The sequence below is a fragment of the Mustela nigripes genome, chromosome 9, assembly GCF_022355385.1.
Source record: "Mustela nigripes isolate SB6536 chromosome 9, MUSNIG.SB6536, whole genome shotgun sequence".
Lineage (NCBI taxonomy): Eukaryota > Metazoa > Chordata > Mammalia > Carnivora > Mustelidae > Mustela > Mustela nigripes.
Genome location: NC_081565.1, coordinates 21,644,211 through 21,659,787, shown reverse-complemented (window position 1 = coordinate 21,659,787; position 15,577 = coordinate 21,644,211). Strand labels below are relative to the sequence as shown.

Sequence of the window (15,577 nt, the reverse complement as noted above, 5' to 3'; positions counted from 1 at the left end):
TAATCAGACACAGAGACAAGGAGGAGAAAGAGACCAGGAAACCAGAGAAAAGGAAGGCTGAATGGAACCTCCAAAAAAGGATGACCAGAAGCCACTCTCTGGAGCTAGAGGATGAAACTCTGAGAAACAGGGACAGGAGAAAAGGGTGAGGGGATGAACAGTAATAGGCAAACGCCTGACTCGGGAGCTATTGTCTAGCACAATGTAGCTACAGCGAAACTCAGGAGGCGGATCTCTTTGGATCCACACAGGAAGTGGAAACTTACACTTTCCGAGTTCCTTCTACATGGCAATCCATCAGTACACACTTACCACTCCAAATTAAGAGCTAGGTATTGTTGTTCTCATTTTAAGAAGACAGAAGTAAAGGAAAGCTTAAGTAAAATGTTTACGTAACATTTTAGTAAATCGGAAAAGTTTCGAAAGTCATAAATCCAAAGATGTGCCGAAACCCACCTCTCGCTCACAGAGTAAAGTCAAGGTTTCCCTGGCTTGGCTTACCTAGTCAGAAGCTTTTAAGTATAGAGGGGCATCCTCAAGGTGGATACAGAGTTCCATGAGTGTCACTCTTAGCCAGAGCCCTGGGCTCTGGTATTCCCCACAGTACACTTGGGGTTTCCCATCATAAGGCATCAGGGCCGATGTTCAAGCTTAGAAGGGGAGAGGCATCCTGGACCTGAACGGAGAGCTGGAAGCTGCAATTGGAGCTGAAAGGCCACAGAACTGGAGATCTCTGTTGGCTTGACTGGTGGTGACCCTTTAGTTCAGGGCACAAATTAATGGTACATGTTTGTCTTAGAGGTTCTTTAGAACGTCCTGAAGTGTCCCCAGAAATTAAGCAAATGCTGATATAATATAGCTATTATGAGGTTTTAACTGTTTATTAAAGTTAGGAATTAGGGGACGCCTGGGTGGCTCCATTGGTTAAGCAGCTGCCTTTGGCTCAGGTCATGATCCCAGCGTCCTGGGATCAAGTCCCACATCGGGCCCCCTGCTCAGCAGGGAGCCTGCTTCTCCCTCTGCCTCTGCCTGCCATTCTGTCTGCCTGTGCTTGCTCTCTCCCCCTCTCTCTCTCTGATAAATAAATAAAATCTTAAAAAAAAAAAAAGTTGGGAATTAGTTTGGTGATTATTAATAGAAAACCAAAAACAATGGGTCAATCACGTTAGAAGTTTATTTTTTTCCACTACGTAAGTGAAGTCCCCAGGTAGGCAAACTTAAGCTATGTTGGCAGTTCCATGAAGCCCACAGACTTCATGGCAGCACTACTAGAGGGACCCAGTGTCCTTCTGGCTTTCCACACCACAATCCTTAGGGTAAGTCCTCATAGTCATGCCTTCCACTGACACTCCAGCCATCACGTCTACGTTTCAGGGAGAAATAAAGGGAAGGGCATGGAACAAAAAGATGTCTGTTCTTTTCGGTAACTTTTCTATAAAAGTCAATTTTGACAAAAGTTGACAATTTCTGCTTATATCTCATTGGGTAGAATTAGGTCAAAGTCTACCCTATGATCAAGGAAGGTGGAGATTTGTACTGTTTCAGATGGACACACCACAAATATCAACAAAATCAGATCTGTTGGCAAGGAAGCAAAGAAGAATATAGAAAGGCCACAAAAGGGAGCCCACTGTCTCTCATACAGAGGTGCGGGGAAAAGGGATGGGAGGGCCTGAAACTCCTGCGATATTCTGGATCAAGGATTACAGTGACTTACTAATACTACACAAATTCAATGGGGGTGCCCCAGGGAAGTTCATGTTTCAAGAGTGAGTAGAACTACTTACTACACAAACGTCTAGGCTTGTCATTGCTGCAGACACAATATCACAGTTGTCTTGCACTAAATCAGTGGTTCTGAACTACATCTTTTGCAAGAGTGCCCCAGAATAGACCAAAGGCACCAGAAGACTTACTTAAACTACAAACTCCCCGATCTTGCTGCACAGACACAGTGTGGGCACCATGTTCTATGTGGTGCCATATCAGAAAAGGCTACTAGAAGCCGTCATGCACTGGGGTGAGGTTTTGCAGAAGAGTGTAAATGACTCCAGCTGAACAGGTCCTTCTGCGCAGTCTGGGCCACCTCTGGAGACAGTGGCTGTGTTCCCTCCTGAGACAGAGGGTTTCTCAAGTTGGGGCAGCCTCCCCTTCCTCCTAAAGACACAGCCTGAGGGACAGAGGGCTTGGCTGGCTTCGTTGCCTTCCTAGCACTGGTTCAGCAGAGAGATCAGACCTCTCAAGAAGGAAAGCGCACATCCCCAGGTATTTTGCTGATCCTTCCCCATCCCCAACTCATGCCTCAAATGCTTCAGGCTGGGAGCACTGGAATGCACCAACACATCAGCCCGAGTCCTCTTGGAAAAAGTTTTCCATCCCTCAAAGGCAATCTCCTTGAAGATAGTCAAATCACTTCTTGCTTCTTAGCCTTAATATGCTAAGGCTAGATAGGCTAGATATGCTCCTTCTTAGCATATCTTAGATTTCATAAACTCTCTACAGATAAATACTGTTCCAACATATAGATCCATACTTACATACATACATACATATGTGGTTATCTAAAAGTCTTATGTTAAATTATGCATTCCCTTTTTTAAAAAAAATCAATCCTTTGCATAGGAAGGAAAACGCTTTGAAACAAAACTATTTCAGGTATGTGATTGTACCTGTAAGATAAAACACAAGATGACAGGAAGGACACATAGAAGGGGGGAGGAGAGGCAATATATACTTTTTTACTCCCACATATAAAATTGATCCCAGCAGAAGCTAATGACAAGATCCAAGCAGGAAATGATCAAGCTCCCAGAACTACACTCCCATCTACGTCTTCTACCATGTTTCCAAATCCTATGCTAATGTTCATTCTAGGCCCTTCCTCAAGTTTTAATCTTGTATTTTTACCCCATTCAATACAGCCATCACATAATAAACACACTGGTATGAAAACCTCTGTTCTTAGTGGTCTGGATATTCCTTGAATATAATCTCCCATCTTGACTTCCAATCCCACTGAGGTCCGTTGATGTCCCTGCCATGGACAATCTCAAGTCATCTGTCCTCCTTCCAGCCAATCAGTGCCCTTGTGTGCCCTTAACAGAAATGATCAACACCCTTGTGCATTCAGTGGAGGACCAGTTATAGTTCAGACACTGTCACAAAGGGCTAGGAACCAAAGGAGCTGCCATTTTATCAACCCCTAGGCTGACCTGCCTATGATCTCAGAATTCACCTGCAAGTCATATTTCATTTCAGTGAAACACTTCTTCATAGTGGCTGGCTAGTTTTTGTAAAAGCAATTTACATCCATTTCCTCTTATTAGGTCATGTGCCCCTCCCATCAGTCCTTCAGGCAGTTATTAATCATTATATTCTCTTGGGACATATTTCCTTCATCTTTCATACTTTTTGGTATCCTAATACCCTAAAACAGTTAAGCTTCCAAAAGTGACTTAACCTAAGATATTACTCATACATCAAAAAAGTAGCTTTCAGAAACATCTCGAACAACTAGCTCCTTCCTTCAAACGATTTCTAATGCAGAAACTTGATGTTTAGGCAGCTCTGTTTTCAGCGGTGAGAGACCCCACATAGGTGGGCTTGTGCTCCTTCCTGACCCCTGAGGGTGTCCAGAAGTATTACTTCCAGAAACCTAGGAATCTGTAGGCCTCATTTTGAAAACACTTATGCTGAAGGAATCTGCTTTCAATACCTCATAAATATTGACAAGTTCCACCTTGATTTGGAGACCACATCATGCTTGAATAGATCTAAATATTTAAAGAGTATATGAACAACAAATAAGTCAATACAGAGTCAATGAAAATATGCCACAACAAAGAAGGGAGCCAACCATAAGCCATGAAATCTCAGACAGAAGTACTGTTGAAATGGGGGCTTAAGTGGGTAGAAGAAGAATCAATGAAACAAGATGGAATTGGGAGGGAGACAAACCATAAGTGACTCTTAATCTCACAAAACAAACTGAGGGTTGTTGGGGGGAGGGAGGTTGGGAGAAGGGGGTGGGATTATGGACATTGGGGAGGGTATGTGCTTTGGTGAGTGCTGTGAAGTGTGTAAACCTGGTGATTCACAGACCTGTACCCCTGGGGATAAAAATATATGTTTATAAAAAATAAATAAAAATTTAAAAAAAAAAAAGAAGTACTGTTGAAAATAATAAAATGATTTCTACAAGAACCAGAACAAATGCTGGCAACTATTATTCCCAAAGATACAGAAGATGTGACCTTTGTAAAGGAGAAATAGCAAGCTTTAACAAATAATACAATTGAATGAGGAAAGAGATACTGAAGAAACCAGAAAAAAGTAGAGGAAAGTCCAATATATCATAATGAAATTAAGAATCCATTGAAGGGGGCACCTAGGTGGCTCAGTGGGTTAAGCCTCTGCCTTCGGCTCAGGTCATGATCCCAGGGTCCTGGGATCGAGCCCCGCGTCGGGCTCTCTGCTCAGCAGGGAGCCTGCTTCCCTTCTTCTCTCTCTCTGCCTGCCTCTCTGCCTACTTGTGATCTCTGTCTGTCAAATAAATAAATAAAATCTTTAAAAAAAAAAAAAAGAATCCATTGAAGGTGGTCAAAAGGTCAAAAGCAGAAGTGACACTGAATATCTGGAACAGAAATATTGAAGACAAACTTGAGAAGGCATCACTGCACAGGAAGCGAATGAGAACAAAAAATTTAATTGTGACAGGAAAAAACAATAATGTTTAAGAACATGGAATTGGCTAGGGGCCACTGGGTGGCTCAGTAGGTTGAGTGTCTGCCTTCTCTTCAGGTCATGATCCCAGGGTCCTGGGATCATGCCCTGCATCGGGTTCCTTGATCATCAGGGAGCCTGCTTCTCCCTCTGCCTGCTGCTCCCCCTGCTTGTGCTTATACTCTCTCTCTTTTTCTCTGTCAAATAAATAAATTAAATCTTAAAAAAAAAAAAAAGGAAGGAAGGAAAGAGAGAGATAAAGGAAGGAAGGAAGGAAGGAAATGGAATTGGCTAGATCATCCTGACAGGAAATAACTAAAGAATCATCAGACTTAGGGGCATCTGGGTGGCTCAGTGGTTAAGCATCTGCCTTCAGCTCAGGTCACGATCCCAGGGTCCTGGAATAGGGCCCCACATCGGGCTTCCTGCTCACTGGGAAGCCTGCTTCTCCCTCTCCTACTCCCCCTGTTTTGTTCCCTCTCACTGTGTCTCTTCTGTCAAATAAACAAATAAAATCTTAAAAAAAGAAAAGAAAAGAAAAGAAAAAAGAATCATTGGTTTTAAATGACATATTAAACCAGATGAACTTGACATCCACAGAAGAACAAGGAATAAAATCCAACCTAAGATCGATAGTGTCTTGAACAAAGAAGTTAGAAATAGTAGGACCCTAAAACAAACAAACAAACAAAGAAAAAAGATAGTATAAAAAGAAGAAAAATTTTCTGGATCTTAAAAAAAAAAAAAAAAAAAAAAAGGCCTGAATCTATTTAAAAACAAAAAACAAAACAAAAAGGAAAAACAGGGTTCATCATGTTCCAGGAACAGTTACTGAAACAAAAACGTTCTCTAGACATGAAAGGGCAAACTATTTTAATTATGTGGATAAAGAAAAGTACTATAAGATGTAAGAAGAAGAAATGCTTACTTAGGAAGGAAAAAATTCAAGTTTTCCTCAGTCTTCATCATATGTTTAAATTCCAGAAGAAAATGGAGGTGTGTCAAAATGTTGAGAGGAAAAATCCTAGCGAGCCAAAATCCCAAACTTAGTCAACTTCTCCTTCACAAACAAAACCAACAGGAAAAACTTCTCATGCAAGGATGCAGCATAAATCCCACAAATGTGCCCTTGACAGAAATGTCCTGAAGTGTATTCTACAGCTGAAGAAGTTGAAAGGGGCTCTGAGAAGTCAAAAGTCTAAATTTAAAGGCACTGCTGTCAGTACATATAGGAAACAATGTAATATGGAAAATAACTATAAAACTTATCGCAAATAATTTTAAATTTTCACTCAAAGCTAAAAAAAAAAAAAAAAACTTGCAAGGAAACTTTCATCAGTTAAAATAAAATGTTGTTTAGCTAATCCTCAGTGGGGAAAAACTAAAAGCTTTTCTGGTAAGGTCAGGAACACAACACTGCCCATTCTCACCACATGGTTCAACATAGTATTAGAAGTCCTAGCCTCAGCAATCAGAAATCAAAAAGAAATAAAAGGCATCCGAATCAACAAGGAAGAAGCCAAACTCACTCTCACAGATGACATGGTATTCTATGTAGAAAGCCTGAAAGACTCCACCAAAAATTTGCTAGAACTGATACATGAATTCAGCAAAGTCACAGGATATAAAATCAATGTACAAAAATCTGTTGCATTTCTATACACCAATAATAAAGCATCAGAAAGATAAATCAAGGAATCCATACCATTGCACCCAAAACAGTAAGATACCTAGGAATAAATCAAACCGAAGAGGTAGAAGATCTAATTGGGAAGCTATAGAATGCATATGAAAGAAATTGAAGAAAACACCAAGAAATGGAAAAACACTCCATGCTCTTAGATTGGAAGAAAAAATACTGGGGTTTCTTGCAATTTGGGTTATTTTTTAATTTTTTTATTATATTCAGTTAGCCAGGATAGTACCTCATCAGCTTTTGATTTAGTGTTCAATTCATTAGCTGCATGTAACACCCAGGACTCAACACCACACATGCTCTCCTTAATACCCATCACCTGGCTATCTCATCCCCTCACCTTCCAGAAGAACAAATTTTATTAAAATTTCTATGTTACCCAAAGCAGTCTACACATTCAGTGCAATCCCTATCAAAATACCATCAACATTTTTCACAGAGCTGAAACAAACAACCTTAAAATGTGTATGGAACCACAAAAGACCCCTGAATAACCAAAGTAAAGTTGAAATAGAAAAACAAAGCTGGAGGCTTCACAATTCTGGACTTCAAGATGTATTATAAAGCTGTAATCATCAAGATAGTATGGTATTGAAACAAAGGCACATAGATTAATGAAGCAGAATAGAGAACCCAGAAATGGACCCTGAACTCTCTGGTCAACTAATCTTCGACAAAGCAGGAAAGAATGTCCAATGGAAAAAAAGACAGTCTCTTCAACAAATGGTCTGGGGAAAACTGTTTAGCAACATGCAGAAGAATGAGTTTGAACCACTTTCTTATACCATACATAAAAAAAAATTCAAAATAGATGAAAGACCTAAATGTAAGACAGGAAACCATCAAAATCCTAGAAAGAAAACAGGCAGCAACCTCTGTGACCTGGGCTGCAGCAACTTCATACTAGACATGTCTCCGCAGGCAAAGGAAACAAAAGCAAAAATGAACTATTGATAAAAAGCTTCTGCACAACAAAGGAAACAATAAGCAAAAATAAAAGGCAACCAATGGAATGGCTGAAGATATTTGCAAATGACATATTGGATAAAGGGTAATGTTTAAAATCTATAAAGAACTTATCAAACTTAACACCCAAAAAACAAATAATCCAATCAAGAAATGGGCAGAAGACATGAACAGACATTTGTTGAAAGAAGACATCCAAATGGCCAACAGACACAAGAAAAGATGCTCAACATCAGTCATTATCTGGGAAATACAAATCAAAGCCACAATGAGATGTCACCTCACACCTGTCAGAAGAGCTAAAATTAACAACTCAGGAAACAACAGATGTTATCAAAGATGCAGAGATAGGGGAACTCCTTTTGCACTGCTGGTGGGAATGCAAACTGGTGCAGCCACTCTGAAAAGAAGTACAGAGGTTCCTCAAAAACTTAAAAATAGAAATACTGTATAACTCAGCAATTCCACTACTAGGTATTTACCCAAAGGATACAAAAATGCTAATCCAAATGGGCACATGCACTCCAATGTTTACAGCAGCACTATCAACAAAAGTCAAATTATGAAAAGATCCCAAATGTCCACCACCTGATGATGAACAGATACAGAAGATGTGGTGTGTATGTATCCACTTGAATAGCTATCAAAAGGAATGAAACCTTACCTTACCATCTGCAACATGGATGGAACTAGAATGTATTATGCTAAGTGAAATAAGTCGGTCAGATATACGATTTCACTCATATGTGGAATTTAAGAAACAAAATAGATGAACATAGGGGAAGGGAGGGGAAATAAGATAATAACTGATATTAACAGAGAGCGAGGTAAACCATAAGAGTCTCTTAATTAGAGAGAACAAACAGAGTTGATGGAGGGGAAGGGAGTAAGGGATGGGTGATATGGGTGATAGGCATCAATGTTGATAAGAAAAAGGTGATAGGCATCAATGTTGGGTATTGTATATAAGCACTGGGTATTGTATATAAGTGATGAACCGGGGTGCCTGGGTGGCTCAGTGGGTTAAGCCTCTGCTTTCGGCTCGGGTCATGATCTCAGGGTCCTGGGATCGAATCCCACATCGGGCTCTCTGCTCAGCAGGGAGCCTGCTTCCTCCTCTCTCTCTGCCTGCCTCTCTGCCTACTTGTGATCTCTCTCTGTCAAATAAATAAATTTAAAAAAAAAAATCTTATAAGTGATGAACCACTAAGTTCTATTCCTGAAACCAATACTACATAATATGTTAACTATATAATATGTTAACTAAATTAAATTTAAAGTTTTTTAAAAAAGAAAAAAGGAAAAAAATTTAAAAAATAAAATGATTGATAATTAATTAATTAATTTTAAAAATGCTGTTTAGGAACAACTCCATGAGACTAAGCCACAGAAAGCACAGAGAATGCCAAAGCTAAGTAAAATTCCTCACATGAATTAGAAGGAGTTGAGAAGTATTTTTTGAACTTTATTTTTAAGAAACCATAAGACTGCCATTTATGATATTCTGATGAACTCAAAGGAAAACTCATGCCACAAGTGGACCACTACAGGAATCTGAAATTTTGAGGAACTGGATAGTCCTATAACCTGAAAGTGAAATTTTCAAGTTGTCCCATATTATTAGTGCCCCCGGGTTCCTCAAAGACGGAAACAGATATCCTTTTTTTTTTTTTTTAAAGATTTTTATTTATTTATTTGATAGAGAGAGATCACAAGTAGGCAGAGAGGCAGGCAGAGAGAGAGGGGGAAGTAGGCTCCCCCGCTGAACAGAGAGCCCAATGTGGGGCTCGATCCCAGGACCCTGAGATCATGACCTGAGCTGAAGGCAGAGGCTTAAACCACTGAGCCACCCAGGTGCCCCGGAAACAGATATCCTTATGAAATGAACCAACCCTCAACACAGATCCCAAAGAATTCTACTTCCCAAAAAATATATATATTGCAAGGAATATGAACAGCATACAGAAATCACAAAATATACATGAAAAAATCATGGAAAATATACAAAATATACAAGGAAAGAAGGTACCATAAGGGATGGTCTACAGTAATAATAGAGAGCAAAAGCAGACTTTCAAAGAGTTCACACACTGCAATTATTAGACACTGAATATGGAAAAGTATACTGGATTAAGATATTTAAAGAAATAAATAAGTGTTAAAAAATATTATTAAAGAGGGATTGGAGGGGTGCCTGGATGGCTCAGTTGGTTAAGCGTCCAACTCTTGGTTTTCGGCTCAGGTCATGATCTCAGGATCATGAAATGTAGCCTCTTGTGGGGCTCCATGCTCAACACAGAGTTTGTTTTAGATTCTTTCCCTCTGCCTCTCCCCCTGCTTGTACTCACTTGTGCTCTATTTCTTGCTCTCAAAGAAATAAATCTTAAAAGTGGGGGGGGGGACAGAATGGTCAACAACCTACAGAGCAACATACCTAAGTTTTATTGTGACTCCTGTGAAACACACTTCACCCATGACTCCCCATCTGTGAAAAAGACATACTGCAGTGGTAGGAGATACAAAAAGAATGTTTAAGACTGCTAAGGGAAGTGGATGGAAGAGTAGGCTCAGAGCTCTATATCAACAAGGAAAGATACCTCCTGGGATGCCTGGGTGGCTCAGTTGGTTGGGCAGCTGCCTTCGGCTGGGATCATGATCCCAGCGTCCTGGGATCGAGTCCCGCATCGGGCTCCTTGCTCGGCGGGGAGCCTGCTTCTCCCTCTGCTTCTGCCTGCCATTCTGTCTGCCTGTGCTCGCTCTCTCTCCCTCTCTCTCTCTGATAAATAAATAAAATCTTTTAAATAAATAAATAAATAAATAAAGATACCTCTTACTCCATTCTGTGTTCTCCCTCCTGAAAGAGCAATGATCCCACCTCCCACCAGTCTCCCAGTTCCTCCTTGTGCTGGTATGATGCCAGCACCCCATCATGGAGCCCTCCCATCATGCCAATGATGGGGTCTCCTATTCCTGGGATGATGCCAGTAGGACCTGCTCCTAGAACGAGGCCACCTATGGAGGGCTACAAAACACAAATGCCTAGCCCCCAATGATGAGAACTCCCGCCCTTCCCATGATGGTGCCCATTCAGCCAGGAATGACCCCACCAGTCAGATAGAGAGGAGAGCCTCTTTATATCCATTTTACATAACTTGTTCTACTTCACTAGGAGGTCAAGGTGTGGTAACTCTGGGTGTTTTCTAGCAGGACAGAGTGTTCTAACAGGGCAGGGAAGACTTTCCCTTCCTATCAAAGACAGAATAGTTTTGGTAAGTGACTAATGGGACCAAAAAAGGGGGGGGGCAATTTTTATTTGTATTGTGAAATGTGAAAATAAAATTGTCAACTCTTTTAGTTTAAAAAAATTTTTTAAATAAAAATAAAATATGGTTACAGAACATGAGACTATTAAAAAACACTATAGACTGAATGCTTGCATCCCCTCAAAATTCAAATTTAAAATCCAACCCCAATGTGATGGTATTAGATGTTGGAGTCCTCTTTAATAATATTTTTTAACACTTATTTATTTCTTTAAATATCTTAATCCAGTATACTTTTCCATATTCAGTGTCTAGGGCATAAGAGTGGAGCCCTCATGAATGGGTTCTTGCCTTTAAAAAAGAGACCTCAGTAGACTCCTTCACTGCTTCTTCCATGTAAGGACACAGTGTGAAGAGAGTCATCTATGAACCAGGAAGCAGGCTCTCACCAGATGCAAATCTGCTAGCACCTTGATCTTAGACTCCCCAGCCTCCAAAGCTATGAGAAATAAATGTTTATTATTTAAACCACCCATCCTATGGTATGTTTATTACAGCAGCCTGAAGAGACTAAGACAAAAATAAGCAAATCTGAAAAGAAGCAAATTGTATTCCTAGTAAAAAAAATAATAATAATAAAGTCACTGAAACTAACAAATCCCATGGAAAAGATGAACTAGAAGATTAGACAGAAAAAATAGTATTACCAAAATGTTAGGTAGTTATGAAGAATTAATGCAGTATGCACCTTACAGAGACAAAAATATGGAAAACATAATAGATAGGTGGAAAAAGAAACAGAAGATGAAGTAAGTATCTAACAAAAGTCTAATTGGAGTTTCAGAAGCAAGGGAGAAATAGAATGGGGAAGAGATAATGACTAATAATTTTACTCAGAAGAAACCAATACACAGTTTCAGAAAATTCAGTGAATTCCAGGTGGGATAAATAAAAAGAAATCCATACCTAGATTTCATCACAATAAAATATTAGAATATTTAAAACCAGGAGAAGATTTTTCAAACAGCAATCAGACTGGAACAATAAATCAGTGTCAAAGGAGTGACAATGTTAACTAATGTCCTATGCGCAAAAATGGAAACCAGAAACAGTGAAACAGTATGTTCAATGTGGTAAGAAAAAAAATCTAGCAAAATATATCCAGTAAAAAGATTTCAAGAGCAAGTGTAAAATAGACATTTTCAGACAAAATAAAATTTAAGAATTAGCCACCATTAGACCATGATTTAAAAAAGTTCTAAAACTAAGTTATGCATTAGAAATATAATGAACAGTATGTATATTTAAATGCTCTAGTATAGAGTCATATTTTTAAATGCAAAAAAGGTAAAAATCAATTTTAATATTGATCTATTTAATTCAATGGATCAAAAAATGATTGCAAGGGGCACCTGGGTGGCTCAGTGGGTTAAGCTTCTACCTTCCGCTCAGGTCATGATCTCAGGGTCCTGGGATCAAGTCCCACATCGGGCTTTCCGCTCAGCAGGGAGCCTGCTTCCTCTCTCTCTCTCTCTCTCTCTGCCTGCCTCTCTGCCTACTTGTGATCTCCCTCTGCCAAATAAATAAATAAATACCAATAATTTTTTTAAAAATGATTTCAATAAATAATCAATATAAAAATCATCAATAACATATTTCACCCTTTTTGTACTAGGTGTCTGAAATCCAGTATGCACTTTATAGTTACAGTGAATCTCAATTCAGATCAGTAATTATATTTCAAGTACTCCATATCCACATGGCTGGTGGCTATCATATTGGTCAGCACAATGCTAAGAGATATACCTAGAAGGAAAATTATTCCTGGTGAAATGACTGAGATGTAGGAAGAGAGGATGAGCAAAACAAGTGATAAAAAGGTGGGCAAACCCAATGTTCCCAAGGGACACCGACTGTATAAAACCATAATATTTATGCAGTACACCAGAAGTTAGGGAAAGGTTTGATCAGATTCTGTTTAAATAGTTTGGGGCAAGACTACTTCACAAGGAATGTGTATACCTCGTATTGCATCGTAGTAAGAGGTACAACAATGCGTAGTTGGTGATGGCAAGACTGCATCAAGGTGAGACAGCCAAATCCCTCTATCACAAAGTCATATTTTTCTCACTTTTTACCAAAACTCAATCCATGGGGTGAGAACAGGAAAAAAAGAAGTACAAAGTCTGTGAGATAGAAGTATATCTGGTGTGTTTGATGGGCACCTGGGGGGCTCAGTGGGTTAAGCAACTGCTTTTAGCTCAGGTCATAATCTCAGGGTCCTGGGATGGAGCCCCAGGTCGGGCTCCTCCTGCTCTGCAGGGAGCCTGCTTCACCCTCTCCCTCAGCTCCTCCCCCTGCCTGTATTCTCTGTCAAATAAATAAGTAAAATTTAAAAAAAAAAAAAAAAAGAAAGAAAGAATGAAAGAAAGAGAGAAAAGAAAGGAAAAGAAAAGAAAAGAAAAGAAAAAAGAAGTTGTGTATGTTTGAGAAATAGTAGGGAGAGAGATTCCCTATACTGCAGCCCTTGACTAAGCTAGTATCTGATAAGAATCATTTACCTATTAACAATTCTCTTAAAAATAATGTATCAGAATCACTAAAGGAACTACTTAATGACTAAAGATCATTTCATCAGAATTAACAAGTAATCCCTGTTGATATTGAACCTGGACCCCCCTGGGCCATTACTCCATACCCACCCCCATCTCCAGCTTCTTTGTGCTTTTGCCTCTACGGGCCCCATCTGTGATTATCTTCAGAAGACAGGCCTCAGCCACAGACACTATTTGGCCTGCCTGAGAAAGGCCGAAAGTATCTGAGAGACCGGGTACCCCTTAGTTTAGTTGGGGTGACTCTGAGCCATGGAGTAACTTCTGAAAGCCCCGCCCTCTCTCAAGTTGTGACAAAATATGAGCTATAATTTGTTCTCCAAAACTTTCCTGTACAACCCAGCTGAGGCTAGAACTGTGCCAGAAACTGTACCCTCACTTGGATTCCTCCTTTTCACTGACCTGTTTCTCCTGCTCCCTTACCTGTTTCTCCCGAGAGCAATTCCCTAGTAAATAAATCACTTGCACATAAATACTCGGTTCAGGGTTGGCATCTGCAGAACGTGATACAAGGAAAACCCTAATTTTGAACACCACGTAACATTTGGAATATACATAACAAATCTGATTCTATATACTCATATGCAAATCCAATTCTATATACTCACATGCAAAAATATGCAAAATTCTATATACTCATATGCAAAATCTAATTCTATATACTCATATGCAAAATGGAACAAAAATAGGAATCCTTTCTACTTCCATTTGAAGTAATCGCTTTCTGTTAGCAGACATTGTAAATAATTCACCGTGAGCGGTCAGTGCAAGGCTGATCCATGAGTGGCATCCACCAGCCAGGGTACACCACTGTACACACCCTAGGGTTAAGCTGCACTCAGACACATAGTATTAGCATTATTGAAAACTCAGCTGGGCTTCACTTCTCTGGATGTGTAAAACTTCTTTGGTTCTTGAATACAAGCAACTCGCTCACCATTCCTAAAGACTGAATGTGGTGCTTATTGTCTTAGGGACAATGAGTCTAGTGTTTGGTGCTCAGACTACATGTTTCAATGGGAATCTTTGTCTGCTTCACATGAAATAAATCAGAATCTATATTTATTGCGGAAAGAGCAATCCAGCAACCTTCACTCTAAGAAATCAGCCTTGGTGGCCTTAAGTTACAACCGTTAGGTAAAGTCATAGGTAGCCATTTGGTAATATAAGCCAGAGACTTCTAAGAGGTGCTAAGAAGAAACCAGAAAATGGAATCCACCCCTCACCTTTCTCTAGCCATTTTTAACCACTGAGAATTTTTTTTACAATTATGTAAATTGTTTTCAAGTACATTTCTACAAGAACTTTTTACAAACCAAAATTTCTCCCAATTTTTGGAGAAATATTTAATTTCTATATTAATTATCTATTAATCTATCTATAAATATTTAAATATTTATAGATATAAGCATGTGATAGTCCAAGTTCTGCAAACAATGCAGAGAAAACTCATCAAGTTGGGCTCTAGTGGTTTGTAAGAAATATTTTGAAAATTATCTGCTGAGGTTCATTATTGTCCTCTAAAGGACACACGCACACATACATATATCAATAATGGAAACAAGGTCAACAAAAAAACACTTCTCTAACCTTATATTAAAAGTGTAACTTTAGGAGGCAGAAAGAGGAGGATGCTTGCTGGGCTTGCCTCATCCCTCCAACACAGCTAGGTCAATTTCAAATCATTTTGAACAACTAGGAAATAAATCTGAGAATTAGAGAACCAATGTACACAATTGGAGGGAGAGAACCTGGCAGATGCGAGTTTCAGAGGTATGAATTGGGGTAGAGAAATGCCAGGGTGCTGGCAGAAGGGAGGGAGACCTTTACCTGGAGGGAAGCAGGACAGAGCGGGGGAGAGTGCAGCATGTAGGGTTTGCACAAGGCACCACGGTGTAGTGATCCCCTGGCTTGCACTGGGAGAGAACATTCCCCTTCCTGGAGGACACCTGGAAGAGGGTGGATTGCCATTCCCAGACCAGAAGGCCCATCGGGTACCACTGAGCAGTCCTTCAACAGCAGGGGACAGAGGCGTGCACAGAGGGCAGCTAACCTGGTTGTAGCTTCCTGCTGTGCTTCACCCTAGACCCCAGGCACCCAAGCAGGCCTGCAACTGCTTTCCTGGGAGAGAATGATGTCATGTCACCATAAGGTTCTCCTCCAGGGGCAGGGAGTGGGTCCTTTAAGATTTGGAGTTTTGAATGCCAGGTGTCAGCCAGAAATAAAACACAGAACTGGGCATACCAATGGCCCACAGACAGGTTGAGGGCAGGGATCTGATGAAAGCCTGGGACACAGAAGGGGAGACTGTTCGCTTT

The 15,577-nt window shown here is 40.0% G+C and overlaps 1 protein-coding gene and 1 pseudogene across 1 annotated transcript in view; one reads left to right on the top strand and one right to left on the bottom strand.

The window, feature by feature from the left end:
• The window catches only part of LPAR1 (lysophosphatidic acid receptor 1), a 348,212-nt gene that overhangs the window by 305,900 nt on the left and 26,735 nt on the right, over positions 1-15,577 (bottom strand). The gene's annotated exons all lie outside the window — the stretch shown is intronic.
• Positions 9,791-10,502, top strand: LOC132024100 (U1 small nuclear ribonucleoprotein C-like; annotated as a pseudogene).